We start from the raw sequence: 16,008 nt of genomic DNA, 5'->3' as shown, positions 1-16,008 counted from the left end.
AGAGGACCAGAACATACTGCAGAAGTAAATGCTGTCCATTTCCATAACTATTCCAGACATAGAAAATCTGGGGACAGTTGCCATGCCCATCACTTGGTTTAGATGTATGTAGATGAAAGGTGGCCTCATATTCTTTGCCCTCCTCACACTGAGAGGTAGAGTCAAATTCCCTTCCTTTTGAATCAGTGACTTACTTCGGAAAATAGAATATGAGGATTTTCAAAAATAGAATATCTGGAACTTTCAAGGATAAGTTATAAAGAACCTTGCATCTTCTACTGAGATCTCTTGGAACATACTCTCTGATATCCCTGAACCACAATGTAAGAAGTCCAACTACCTTGAGACTGCTGTGCTGGAAGGCTATTGTGTATATTTTTTGGTCACCAGTTGCAGCTGAACCCTGCCTTCCAGCATCCCCTGCTGAACCCCGCTATTTTTTATCGGGTCCTCCAGACCGGCAGATCCACCTGCTGATCCACCAGCTGAATACCTCTCAGTGACCTCATTGATGCCACTTGGAACAAAGGAACCACCCAGCAAAACCCTGCTCAAATTCCTGACACTCAAAATAGTGAAGTATAATAAAATGGTTGTTAAGTCACTAAATTTTGTAATCATTTCTTATCCAGCAATAGATAATGGAACAGTGAAAAGTATCTGTGTAAGCCTATATGTGTTTGTATATATTAATAGTAGAAGTGCTGCAATTAAATCTTACCTTTTCCTCCACCTCTTGGCAAATGTACCAATTTTTCATAGGACTATAGATTTTTGTGCCAACTTGTGCAACATATTTTGTGAAGAACATAGTTTTGCATGAAGTAGTACAACAACCTTAAGTAATAATTTTTAAAAGTAATATTAGAATAATAATTGATCACACTGTATCCAGTCTATGTATTTAAGAAATTTAATTTTGGTGGTCTCTCATCTCTAGGATCTGTACACAGGAATTACTTTATTTAAAAACGTAAAGGTTTTCATTGTTCCTACCTTTGAGACTATTTAGTAGTCCTGCATTGACACTAAAGAAGTATGTCTTTGCTTCACATAAAAAATTCAACATTTAGCCAGGCACATATTAATTTATCAATATATATTAGCTTTAATCATTATTTATTCAATGTCTTCAAAGAATATTGAATTCAACAATAATATAAATACATATGAAATTAGGAGAAGCTATTATCACCATGGCATATTATAAAGCATAACTTCTGACTGCCTATATCCAGAATCTACCCTAAGCTATACAGATACCATAGTCATGCTCCAATATGACTTTCAATCTTGTCATGGTTTCAGCCAATCCTTGAAGGGTGAAGACATTATGAGAAGGAGCTTGTGCCTCAGGAACCGAACATTTTTGGATAGAATCCAAGACACAAGTGACATATCTCAAATTGTTCTTTATAGTGAATTGTGTTTTAGGGAAGTTGAGAGAAAGTTTATTGTTATATAATTTCCTTTGAGAGCCTTTCAAAATAAAAGGAAAGAGTATATCAAAGGCAATTTTTTTCAAGCTTAGGAGTTAAATTCTCAGTAGCTTCCAGGAACTTAAGACCTATGGAGAAAGAAATAGTGTCATAAAAAATGTTACCCTCTTTTATCAAAAGCAACCCTATTTCTATTATTTTTGGTAGGACTTTTTGTTGTTTTTATTATTCTGTACTAAAGTAAAAGTATAGGGAATAGATAATTGACATCATCGATGGACTTGAGAAGTCAGAGTCACCCTAGCTACATATGTTAGATCCCTTTTGCAGCCTTTTCAAGCCACTGGAGTATTGGCTAATACCCCAAAGCAACAACATACTGTATTTCATGAAAACTAAGAAGGAATTGATTCTGAGATGCTTCATATTTCAGAGATATTTAAATTTGAAAAACATTCTGCAGTCCACACAAGATGTGGTTTGCTAAGAGAGAGGTTTAACATTTTTAAAGGACTAATTTAGTCCTAAGAAATAGTTTACAACTCAAAAGCCAACTCTAGATTCATATACAATGCTGAGTATTTTCATAGCTTAAAGCCCTTTATACCAACCACACTAAAGCTATTAATATAGCAATGGTAAAATGTTCACAGAATTTATTAGTGTATAATAAGATATCAGTGGAGGTAAGTTGAAATTAATATGATAATAATTCAGCAATAAATCATAATTTGCATAACTAAGCAAATAAATCCAGCCTGTAGAGTAAAAGTAGAACCATGTTTAAATTTTTAAAATAATAACATTTGTTCAATAACCATGTTTGGAGTCTTTATTTGGACAAGTAAGCAGCATTTAGATTCATATTTGGGGTTTTGTATTTAATTTAAGATGCTGAACTGAAACGATCTTTTCTAGCCACATTTCAGTAAAACAAAACATTCAAATTTTTAAAAGAAAATTAGTATAAACATGAAATACAGGAACCTTGATCTCAATAAAAAAAAAAAAGGAAAAAGTAAGAATAAATTTTGCCTATCACCTTCAAAATTATTGTTTATTTCCCACGAATAAAAATAGATATGTATCCCCAAATCCCCTTTTCCAATTATTGCCGTTAAATATTTGCTATTATTTTATGTAACTCTTGTTATTGGCCCTTTAAATTTATCTGATCACTTAAAAGCTTTAGCGTAACTGAATAAGAAATGGGTATGTAAACACATTCTGCACTTTTCCTCAGTTCAGCAGGCTGCGTGTTATTAAATCTATAGCCAAGGAATATGGGGTTCTCATGGATTCCTCCAGGCTTCCTCAGAATTTCTGCCCTTCTCTTTTAGTTACTCTTAATCTTGTGAAAAGACTCCTGGAAGCAGGTTGTAGGAATGGATCTCCTTCAGCCTTCTCACAACAGTTCCCCCTAGGAGGACACATCAGAACTAGCAGACATGCTGTCACCAAGCCTAGGGACACATCAGAGGAGACACAGAGAGACCCAAAGGCAAGAATTTGGCACCTTATTCCCGGACTTGATGGCAACCTGAATACACCAGAGAAACCAAGTCATGCTCCTGCCCAAAGATGAGTGTCGGCTATGAGAGCCTTAACCAGCCCCAGGCTCTGGTCTTGCCTTCTGTGAGATGCACTTTCTGTTTGGGGGGGTTAAACATTAATTATTCATAGACTGCCAGCAAATCCATTAGGAGAGAACTGAGGCATGGATGTGTGTGGCAAGGAGAGGGCTATTTCTCCAGGTGGCCATCTCTTCAAAGTGAGGCACCATACTGTTTGGTAACAAGTGTTTCTTCCAGCCTTCGTAGCTTACAACTACCTTTAGAAGAGTGCCTAGATAGTAGCTTTGTCTCAATTTGAAACTTTGCTTTCTAATGGCTGATCATGTATTCTACCCAGTTTCTGAGACAGCTCTAATGAGCCTCCCTTTCTGATTTTCATGGCCTTGAAAAGTCCCCTCCCTGAATGAGGGCAATATATAATTCTAGAACCATCTCTATTGTCAGTTAGGTTGCTTAGAACATTTTGCTATTAAAAACAACCATGAAACTAATCTAATGAATGTATTTAGTAAAAATTACAGTAGTTAAAAATGTTGCATCTTTTTAAAAGACATTTTCTTTGTAAATATATTGAGTGCCTTTGATATTTAAAGGATGCAAAGAAATTGCAAATGTTTAGTAAATACTTTTTTAGTAGTTGCAAATATACAGTAAATGATATTTGAAGTATTTATAAGTTAAAGATAATAATTATGAGACAGAAACAATGTGAATAGAACTACATAATAAAACAATAATTATAATAGTTGTTATAATAGCCATAAATTTAAAAAAATCACTTGTAGGTATAATGACAATCATATTAGTTAGTTTAAAATGTTATGTAGTTTTTTGGTGAGGATAGAGATTGTAAAGAGAACCTGTACATATTTGAGGATATGTCATTATAGAGAAATGCCAGGTGATATTAGCAGAAGGATTTCTATGAATCTGCTTACGCAAGCCTTCCTAACACAGAGACTTGTACAAAGTTGAGAATCACAAAACATCAACTTACAAGACACCTTTGAGCCCCAAACTGATAAGATGTTAGTATTTTCCATAAAAACTCAATATACACTTTATATATCTCGAATATGCCTTACTTTCTGTAAGACATTCAATATGTACTTATTGAATACAGTTGAATGAACCTATTGCAGCAAAAATAAAGGTAAGTGAACAATACAAATCCAATTTGTGAAGGAAAGAAAAAGCCTGATGGGCAGGGAGATAGAATGTTAACATGGTGGCTGACATTCTTGATGCCAAAGAAACTTCTACAATATTCCTGGATTGCATCTAAAAGAAACACAGAAATGACATATTTTCAGGATAGTCCACTGAAACTGCAACCTACCCTGTCTGTCTGCTCTAAGCTCGACATCGAAGTAGTATTGGCCAATTGTGAGTATACTCATAACCCAGGGCAGCTATGGGCTGAATAAATAGAGTCCGTGTGTGTGTGTGTGTGTGTACTGTTAAAATTTTTTTATTAGTACAAATGTTAAAAATCAAAGATTTGGTTCAGGGATATAGAAAGTGTAAAAGAATGCCCGTTATTAATCACTCAGGACAAAAAATTGTCAAACGGACTGCAAATTTGTCACTTTTTTTAACTCATCAGAGAGCTGCGGTCAAAAGTATCCAAGAGCCTCAAATCTAGGGAGATATAGACATCTGCAGGGAAAAACAAGACATGGCCATCCGCTTGTCTGAGGCAGACACAATCAGACACGGATTGTGGAAAAACTCAGTCAGAACAATTAACAAATTGGTAAAGACTGGGTATGTCTGGGAGCCTTTGCACACTTTTGCAGGCTCTTCTCCATGAACCCCACCTAGAACGCACTGAAAAAGCATGTCTGGAGGGGATCCTAGAGGCCTGAAAAGCCAGATAGCAGCCTCTGCTAAAGGGGTAAGAACACTCACTAGGACCTTTCTCCTGTATCTCAAGTGGGACAAAAGCCTTAAGCTCTTAAGGAGGAGGATAACAAATGTTGTCACTTTTAGGACACTGGTGAAAACCTGTTGCAGCTAAAGAAGGGAACAGAAAATAATCCTTCCACCCCTAAGATGGACATGGGACTTTCAGTGCTAAAACTGGGACAGTCCCTGACACATGGGGAGGAAGTGGTCATCCTAACTCTGGGTGAATACCTCTTGGGCCCACAGCTGCTGGCAAGAGAGGAATAGGAGTACAGAGAAGACCACACCTCCCAGACACAGTACCTGCCTAAGATTAAGGCACAATAACAATAGAGAACTCCCTCTTATCACCACGAAGCTCATAAACTGAGTAACCAGTGACAGTGGGATATTGCTGGAATAGGGCCAAAAGTGTGGAGACATACCCTCTCCTGAGGTGCAGTGCAAAGGGAAGACCTCATGCTGAGGGTGAAGTGGACATTGAGAAAACCTACTGCAAACCAGCCCCAAAATGAAGCATAAGGACTCACTAAAGGAATTTGATGCCTGTGGTGCACTACGGGTAACCACTGCTGCGGAGGAAGGGAATCTCAGCTTCAGCCCAATTCCTAACTCATTTTGCACACTTAAATTCTAGCAGGGAAACAGGTATATGCATTTCCAGGCAGAAAATCTATTTTCCTCATCTCTACTGTCCTAAACAAAGTATCTGGCTTTCAACAAAAAATTACGAGGCACATGAAAAGGTGAGAAAAAAACAACACATCGTCAAAAAATAAAGCAATCGACAGAACCAGACTCAGATATGACAGAGATGTCAGATCTACCTGACAGGCAATTTAAAATAACTATGAGTAATGTGATAAAGCTCTAGTGAAAAAGGAAAACAACGTGCAAGATCAGATGGGTAATTTCAGCAAAGAGATGGAAACTATAAGAAACAAACAAACAAATTGAAATGCAAAAAATGAAAACCATGGTAACAGAGGTGAAGAATGCCTTCAATGGGTGTCAGTAGGCTTAACAAAGAATCAGTGAGCTTGAAGATTGGTCAATAGAAATGACCTAAACTGAAACACAAAGAGAAAAAAAAAATTTTAAAGTTAGTAGTTAGGTATTTACCCAAGAGAACTGAAAAGTTGTGTTCACAAAAAAAACAAACAAACAAAAAAAAACCTATACATGAATGTTCATCATATCTCTATTCATAATCACCCCAACTGGAAATAACCCAAGTATTTTTCAGTCATTGAGCAGATGAACAAAGCATGGCACATCCACACGATGGAATACTGCTCAGCAGTAAAAAGGAATGAACTGCTGATATTTGCAACAACACTGATGAATCTCAGATACATCTTTTACTACACCCTCCATAATCTCGTAAATAGTATAGGCGCTCAGTAAATTTACTGATTGGAATTTAATGTGAGAGATATCTAAACACAAATCTGAATGTCTAGGAATCAACATGCACTTGAAGTAATTAGCTCTCTTCAATTTAGTCTCCCCAGGGCCTGGAAAGTCCAAAGATAATCTGTAGGGTTCAGTCCTGGGCCCTCTTTCCTTTCCACTCTCTTCAATATCATTTAGTCCCCATGACTATGAAATCTAAATACTGATGTTCCTTGAACGTGTATATCCAGCCTTAACATCTTCTCAGAGAAACTTTGGTATCTTCCTGTTCCCCCGCTCCATCTCTCTCTCCTCCTTTGCCTCCAATTCCTCAAGGAGTGGTGTGCCAAATCCTTTCCAGTTCTTGCCATTTATTCCATTCCTGTCCATCCTGGCCACGGTCAAGCCATCATTATCTCTCTAAAATTTCTGAACGTTTCGGAGCCGATCAAGCTGTTTATGCTCTTTATTTCAACTCACTCTTCATAAAGCAGTTAGAATGGTTATTTTAAAAATCTAAATCATATCATGTGTTTGTTTCAGTTGTTTAAAAGTCTCCAGTAGTTTCCCATTGTACTTAAAATCCAGTCACTTTATTTTTTTCCTCAAAGCTCTGTGCGTAACTACACGTCCCATCATCAGCCTCCTGTCAGTTCCTCAAACTTAGACACCCCTTTCCTTCTTTAGAGCCTTTGCAATCACAGTTTCCTTCTGCTATAGCAGAGCTGCTCAAATTATCTGCAGGAAAGGATCAGCTCTTTTCTTCAATTTATCATGAAATTGTAAAAATCAACTGCTAAAAAAAGTTTAAAAAGAAAAAATGTTTTATTTTTACATTTAACAGACATAAAGTTCATCTTTAAAATTACTATAAATGTTTCAAATGCTTATTCTCAGTTTCTCTACAGATTTAATTAGAGTTCTAGAACAGTTTGCTGGTGAGGACGATCCATGAGCTACTAAGTGGCCCTGTGCTGGGGTACTCTGTGTATGACTGATCCATCTGCTAAGTTCTCAGCTGAAATGTCACTTCCGCAAAGTCCACCCCTGACCATGCTATCTAATTAGGTCCATCCCCCTTATGATATTTTGTATCACTGCATCCAATTCTTTTCATTCATAACATTTATCTAAAGTACACACACACACACACACACACACACACACACACACACACACACAACTTCTCTGCTTACTTTTTTCCCTGCCTTTCCCTCATAAACTCCAGGTTACAGGCACTGTGACCATTTTTTTTTTTTTTCACTAATGCATACCGAATGCAAAGTCAACAATGTCAAATCCGGTTGAGACTGATGCATTTCTCAGAGGTTTAATGTGCTGATATGAAGTGTGAAATTCCAAGAGGTGGGTATAAAGTGCTGAGTTATCCAAACTCATGTGACCAATAGATCTTTCTTCAGGATGTATTCTGTAGAATACATTGTAGGAAATACTGAGGTAAAGAAATTTTGTATATTTTAAAACTATTATTACCAGCTTATAGAGATTAAGTTACATTGATATTTAAACTTAACCTATCATTATTTCATGAGTGGAAAAAGTAGAGAATTGGAATTATGCCAGAGATTTGGTGGGATAGGTGTGTGTGACATTCGTTTGCACATTTTTCTCTTAGATTCCTTTCTACCTTTTCATATTTTGGGGCTGAAACACTGTAAATTAAATTTTCCAGCTTTCTCAGCCAGATGACTTCTGGATTGGTTCTTCCAAAAACAGGCACTGGCAGAAGATTGGAAGGCTGAAAGAAAAGGAAAAAATATGTATTTTATTTTTTAAAAATTCTGCTCTGACAGCATTGGTTAGCCTCAGGCTTCAGTGACTATCTCTCTGGTCATCTGCACTGTGCCTAATGGTGGCAGCTCTAGAACTGTATACAGTCCCAGCAGCAAAAGTATCCACGAAGCCAACCGGCTGTGCCCTCCATGGCTTTCTGCAGCTGCAGCAGTGATGACAATGAACTTGGCAGTGGCATAGCTTCTGGCCTCTGGCGGTGTTTGCTGTGAGCATCCTCCTGAGTCTGGCAACACTGCCTCCTCCCTTATGTTCCTCCAGCCAAGACTGGTAGTGACTTCCTATAGTCACTGACTCTTTCTTACCCCACCTTCTGCCTTTTGCTCCAACAGACCTTTCAATGCTGTTGAAACCAGTTCCTTATATAAAATCCCATCTGTTGGAAATACCTAGAGTGATTTTTGTTTTCCTGACTGAACACAGATTAACATGGGGTTAGGGTGAGAGAATATGATTCTATCTTGCATGAAGGTAGAAAAACGTCATCTGCTTGATCTGATGTCAATATGAGTCAAGAAGTAAACATTAAGAGAGACACCCAGAGCAAAATAGAACAATGAATTCTAGGGGTAAAAAATCATGAATGAAAACAGGAGACCAGGATTCTAATCCCAATCGATCACAGGGTGACTTCTGCAAGTGATTTCATGTTCTGTTCTCAATGCCTTCCTCCTTGACTGCTTCTAACACCAAGGTGTAAACTTAGACCCCTACACTTTCTGTCAAGCCACTGAGAGTCACCCCCAAAGGAGCAATCAATCTAAGTAAGTGCCACCTGCTCACTCTGCCAATGCAGCTTCCAGACAGGTCTCCTAATTTCCAAGTCTCTCTACAACTGGACATCACCCAAAACTCTGTCGTAGGAGAAAATCTGGAGTTGCCACTATTCAATAGTTATTTATTTAGTACTTCTCCTGTGACACACTGGGCAGGGGAAGAAACAAGCTTACATAATGATGTGTGGGAGATAATGATGTATACAAATAAGAGTAAAGTTTTGAGTGAAACAAGGACTATTATAGAGGTACAAATTATGGCAACAAGTACTGGGAGGAGGTAGCAATAAATCCCGTGGGGATCCTTCCAAAGGTTTCACAGACAATTCTCTGTATGTGGTGGAGCACGGGGCTCATGGATGGTGCTGAGTGAAAAGAGCTGAGACCAGAACAGTGGCGTGAGGTCAGACTGAGTGGGACCTTCAGTGGCCAGGCCCACACTATTACCCTTTCTGGCAGTAGGAAGCCATAAAGGCTCTTAAACCAAAAAAAGGATATAAAAATGTTTTAAAACTTGAAATATATAAATATAGAAAATGGTTGTTGAGGAATCATGTTACTTGAGGAAGAAAATATTGAACATTTCATACTATTTTCATATGTCTGTTCACACTTAGGGTGTACGTATAGCATCCCACCAGTGTCCAAGACATAATAAGACAAAAGAATTGTCTTAATAAATTGTCATAATAATCACACAGCCAGGTCAACTGAAATGTTGTTGGAAAGAAATAATTAGGTTGAAAGACTACAAATGTAGTTGCAAGAAAGAATTGAATATGTCCTTGAACAATCTAGGGTGAAAATAATTTATTTTTAAGTTTCCAGATATTCCTGACTTGGAAGGACACTGAGGAATACTAGAAGTTTATGGATATAAAAAAGCAGTAAATGTGATTCAATATTGTATAATAAGAAACAAATCACAGAAATATATTCTGAACTCATTTAATTTCTGTATAATCCATGATCAGTGAAGAAACAGTAATGGCATAGAAGTTTTTGAATGCCATTACATGGGAAATTGATTACGAATTTGCAAAGTAAAATGGTAAAAACACCGATAAAGTCAGCACTATTCTGAGTTATATGTAAGTACAGGATTCTAATCTAGGTAGACATTTTAAACCTCAAACCTCTTAAACGATCTTTGGATAAATTCCACCTAAAATATCTCATTTACCTTTGATTAGCACTTTATCAAAAAGATGGAGAGAAATTGAATGGAGAACTAAGAAAAACAGCTTAGTATTGAGGACATTGACTTATTAAAAAGATTATAGGAACAAAATACGTGCAACTTTGCAAAGAGATGACTAAAGAATAGTGACAGTCTATGAATATTTGAAAGGTATAAACATCCCATAGGGGAGGACTTATTTAGCAAGATATAAAGAACTATAATTATAGTTTATGGAATGAAATTAGACAATCAAGATTTAAAGCATTCAAAACCACCATATTTGGAATATTAAAGACCTATATTTGAAAAGATAAATAGTGTGACCTTTGGAACATTTGAATGTCTGTCTTTTTATTTCTATTTTTTAATATAATCAATTTAAAGAAGAGAGATAGGCATAAAGCTCAGTAAACACTTGATTACTGGATTTTATTTATTTTGCTCCCTTGTTCTAAAAGAATCTCAGGTGGCTCACTCCATTGTTTGACACTAAAATACAAAAGACATAAATAAAGTCCATAAATTATTTCCCAATTGAATGCTAATCTTTTCCACTAGACCTACTTGCTAGCAATGAACTCACTAACTGTAAATTGACCTAAGCATTTCTAAAGGATTATAAATCATTAATCTAGACTAATTGGAGTTATGTACCTAATTGAAGTAAAGACAAATACTGACTGCTTTACATTGAAAAGAATCAAGATTTTATTTGCACTTGATAATAATTACTGCCTCTTTCTTGAATTGTGTCTTTCCCTGTGAAAGACCTAACTACTCAACCACAACCACTTTCCTTTGCTCATGTTCCATATCTCATACTGGATGTCCTGTTATTTCTTTAAACTCAATAGACTCCAAATAAAATTCATTTGACAAACAAAATGAAATTTGCCACACAGTTTGTATATGCCAGGCCCTGTTTTGCTGAGGTAAAGATAAAACCACAGTCATGAAAGAATCCCTACAGGAAGGAGCTCCTATTGTAGATCTTATATCCCCAACTTTAGCCATTTCTCAAGTTGTTTTTTTTCCTCTCAAGTTTTAAACTACATAATTCTGTTATAAACACTGTCCAACGCTGGGTTCCCAAGAAGTACATGATTTATCGAGATTCTGGTATTCATCCGTTTTTGAGAGAGCACTCTTGGGATGAAAGGAGTAAGGTGAGAAACACACAACAGAGGGAGGATCGAAATAAAGCTGTGGTCCCAGCTGGAGTCTAGCTTCAGCCTGATCTGTGGGGAGCTCCAGAGCATAAATTGTAGCACTGAGTGGATCCCACCTTGAGGCAAGAAGGGTTGTGTTTTGTATGTCCACGTCAACGAATCATTGGCTATAGGCTGCTCTCTGCCAGAGAGCCCTATGTGTAACCTCTCAATGTTACACATTCTTTCCGCAGATGGCAATTTTCTTGAGAAAACGGCAACTGTGAATAATTAACAACCAGCTCTCAAAGCAGCTGGAGATCTATGCACCATCCGGTAAAGGGCACCTGACTGGCCACCACACGTGCCAACTAGAAACATCGTCACTCCCCTGGCCTGTAAAGATCACAATTCTTGTCCCCGTCAAGCCATACTGGATTGGTCACTAAATCTTGAATATTTTTCCTTTATACTTTCTTGTGTTCTCCCATTCCTCTTCTTCTTCTTTTTCCTTAGTCATCATGCAGAGCCGTCCAAGTTCTTACCGACTTACACTTAATCATCAATCATATTTTCCTAACTAGTCTCAAGATTTCCAGAGGCAAAAAAGGCATTACAGGAGGACAAACCATTGAGCAGGGACTGGGGTGTCCTGGAAAGGCACTCTCTAATGAAAGGGGCAGCCACTCATCAGCTCCAGACGTGGCAAATTGCACACAGTGTTGCAGATCTTCTGACGTTTTAAGAGAAGTCAGAAATCCAAATTTCGCATTTGGATTTCTTAACTTTATATGTGGTAACTAATTGTAGGTTATTGTTATTTTAAGTTCTATGTGAGGTAAAAAGAAAAACATATCGGCAGGTCAAAACACCATAGCCATTTTGCAAATTCTGACCAAAAGCCTATGAGGAGAGATGGCATTTAAATACATAACTATAGTTCAAAGTGGAGAAGATAAAAGTCTCAAAGGAAACCCAGGTAAAGTACTGTGCGGGTTCAGAAGAAAGAAGGTAGACCTTGAGTCCTCACGAATATGGATCTTGTCTTTATTAGATTTTCCATCTCTGGTTTCTGGCCCAGTGTGTGGCACATAAAAAGTCTAAACAAGTGTTTGAATGAATAAGTGAACAAAAGAGCAAACAAAGGAATGCGCATCTCTGTATGTCCTTGATGTACAAAGGAGCAATGATACACTGTATCATTGGTCCATAACCAAGCAATCATCCTTGCATCTACCAAGCATAAAATTAAAGCTGTCACACACTGTGCCCTGGGAATTCGGTCAGGGTCACTAAAACCTAGTCCCCACTTTCCTTCCCCTCCCAGCCTTGCCTCTACTACAAAAAAAAATGTGTCGGTGTATTGCAAAATTCTGCTCCAAAGCTTGCAGGGAAGAGTAGCAAACAAAGAGAAGAGGCTGGAATGAGTCTCTAATAATAAATTTTAGTCAGGTCATTTTACAGGGTGCATGGCAGCAGTGGCCACCACTACACTTCTCAATCTCCTTCAGAAGTGCCTCCTGTGTACCCCAATGTGGGCAGCGCTTTGTTTTCATGCCACAGAATCCTAACGGCCAGCCCTACTTAGCGGACCTGAGTCAAAAGCAGCTCTTGGAGTCATTGCAAAATGATAGTAACTTTGGACCAAAGTTGACCTGGCAGGTCTCTCTTCCTGAGCCAGCACGATCATCTAAGTCCCACAGATGCCTGTGGAAGGGACTTGAGCTGCCAAAATGACATTCCAGAAAAGCTAAACAGAGCTGAGGCCAGGGAAGCACAGTGCCCAGTTGGCTAGTTGGCTGCCTCCAGGAATCCACATTCTCAGGCATCTTTCCCATCAGGACGGAATAGTTCCATAGCAGTTTGCAATCAAATGTTTACCCCCCAAAACTGGCATCTAACCATGAGCTTCTTCACCAAGTGGGGCCATACATTTGTTGTCTGGGCCTACATTCTGGAATTCTTGATTGTCTCAACTGTAGAAGGGGGCATTCAGGGCTATCCTATAGCCTAAATTAGGATAATAAATCCTGAGTATAAACATTATTTATGCTGGGCTGGTTATTTGAACTGTACCTTTCAACCCTCTTGTCACCTGCTTTGCATTAAAAATTTTGTTTCATTACATAATTAAAATTCTTTTCACAATTTGCAGAATTAGCTTTTGACAAATTAGCCTTTTGCTAATTGGCCTGCCTCTGCCTTCCTCCCCTTTTGCTCCAAGAAAATCCCTATTCACCTTTTGCACTCACCTGGCAAAGCTCCAATCTTGGGTGAATCCAGCTCTCTGCCTGTCTTTTCTCTGCGCTGGATTGCTGAGTGCTGGGAAAAAGTCACACAATAACCAAATCCTAGTCCACTTGCTCGTTGTCTTTCAGAGACATAGGGCAGGCTTCTTCATTCACAGCAGTATTAGAAGCTGTCAGACAAGAGCTTCCCCAAATTCCTGCCCTTCTTCCTGCACATCTAACTGTAATTACATCAATCATCTGCCCTCTCCTTCCTCCTGCTTCAGAGGAGGAAGTGCCCTTTTCTGTGGAATCCCTCTGCTGGTCTCTGGAGTCCACCCTCCCACATCCTTCTATCTTGAACCTCTCCCTCTCCACTGACACCTTTCCATCAGCATTTGAATATGTCCATCTCTCTCTATACTTGACAACCACAAAATGGTCCTTTGATTCAGTGTCACTGGTGGCTACCCTTGTACTTTCCTCTCTTTTACCCCCAAACTTTAGCATCAGCTAAACCTGCTGCTGCTATTTCTCAGCTTCTTTGTCAACAGATTGTTCTCTGGCTATACCTACCATCAATCTTCTCCATTTCGTCAAATCCAATGGACATTCCAGGTCCTTATCTTGCTTGACCTCAGCAGCATTTGAGACAGTTGAGCTCACCCTCTCCCCGTGGCTTCTTCGTCACACTTTCCTCTTTTGCTATCCTGCCTTCCTGTTAGTGCCATCCCTGTGTCCTTGGACTGCCTGGCTTCCTTGTAACTGTTGATATGCCTTGGGATTCTGTGCTAGGTATCCCTCTTCACTTTACATTGCACTCTATCCCAAGGTAATTTCATTGATTTCTTGTGGCTTAATTTGCCACCTGTATACTGATAGCATTTAAAATAATTTTGTATTTATTTTTTATAATAGTAAGACATGCACATGAAACAAATCAAAGACTTCAGAAAGTTTATGAAGAAAATTCTGTGCCCTCCTGTACAACTCTTCCTCACCCAGAGCCAGAGGCCCTCAGAAGCACCCTCTTGACTTAGGTTGGCTATCTCCTTGACTCTAAATAGTAGTATTATTCTATTTCTTGATTTATCACATTTTGAAGTCTACTGATTTCCCGGTGGAAAAGGTGAGAATAAGACTAGCTTAACACTTATCTCCTTCAACTAGACATTTTAGTACCTACCATTTTCATCATTTTTAATTGCTCTTCTTTGTAACTTTAAAAATAAGAATTAAATCTCTATTTTCTTTTCCCATCAAACTTCAACAGTATTTATTAACTCCCATTCCGTAAGATAAGAATATGTACAGTCCTGTTTCCTCCTGTCTTGCACTGTATCATTACATTTCTACCCTTTATATTTTTACCCTTCCACCATAACCAAATCTCTCTTGCTTCATATGTAGATGTGTGATAAAAATATGAAGACAAATAAACAGCATTATATTCCTATTATTCTGTAAATATGGTTGACTATTGAGCCAAATAGTGGGCTGGAATTACACCTCTTTCTCCAATTTCGTGATCCTGTGCCATTGCTGGACAATTCCAAGCATCAAGATTTATGGATTAATTTTTCTTACACTCCTCCGATTATTTAAAATTATGCAACATTATAATTTACTTCATTTTAAAATAATGACTTTCTTGCATATTTTTGCCTCAAATTTCACATTGCTTTCTTGATTTCTTGCATCATCCGCTTTGATCATCTTCTTCCCATCTTCAGACTCTTCATTATAGTAGTCCATGCAGCTACCTTTTCCCCCGGACCTCCATCTTCCTGTTCCAGTCTGGCCAGCTTTGTCTTTAACTTTCTGCATACCATTTTTCCTAGAACGTCTCTTTCTTGCCCTTCCGTGTTAAAATACTGTTTCCTGAGTCTGTCTTCCTTTTTCTTGGATGTGCCTTTGTTTTCCTAGAGTATACTCTCAGGTAACTTTTTAAAAGGTGTGTGTGGGGTAAATTATCTGATTCTTTGGTGTCTAAATTTTTCGTTTTGTTTTGCTATCACCCGTGGCTGGGAATATGGCTGCTTGTAATCTTTGAAGGCGTTACTGCCCTGTCTTCCAGCCTCCAGGGTTGCTCATGCCCGACTGCTTCTTGTTCCTTTATAAATAATACAGTATTTTCTTCCCGTTGAAACTCTTATCATCGTGTCTTTATTTGGTGCTTTGAAATTTCACGCTGCTATGTCTGAGGAACGGGCTTTTTCATTCATTCTTCTGAGCACTCGACGAGCCCTTCCTGGAAGGCTCCCGGAAGTCCAGGGATTTACAGCCCGCGCATGTGCAGTTCACTGCACCGTCTGACCTTGGGCGGGGCCTGCACATTGCGAGTGGTGGGAGGGGAGGCTAAGGCATCCATGAGCATTGGGTTTCTCCTGATAGGTGGTGAGAGCCAGATTCCTTACGGAGCACCTGGGCACCAGGAGCACCCAGGTGTCTCTCATCCAGCACCCCCCTGCCTGCCCCATGAGAATTCCCAAGATCCCGCGAGATCAAGACTCTTCTGGAAAGAATGGCCACCCCTACAACTCCT

Source organism: Rhinolophus ferrumequinum, chromosome 3 (assembly GCF_004115265.2).
Source record: "Rhinolophus ferrumequinum isolate MPI-CBG mRhiFer1 chromosome 3, mRhiFer1_v1.p, whole genome shotgun sequence".
NCBI classification, from domain to species: Eukaryota; Metazoa; Chordata; class Mammalia; order Chiroptera; family Rhinolophidae; genus Rhinolophus; species Rhinolophus ferrumequinum.
This window is presented reverse-complemented; position numbering follows the sequence as displayed.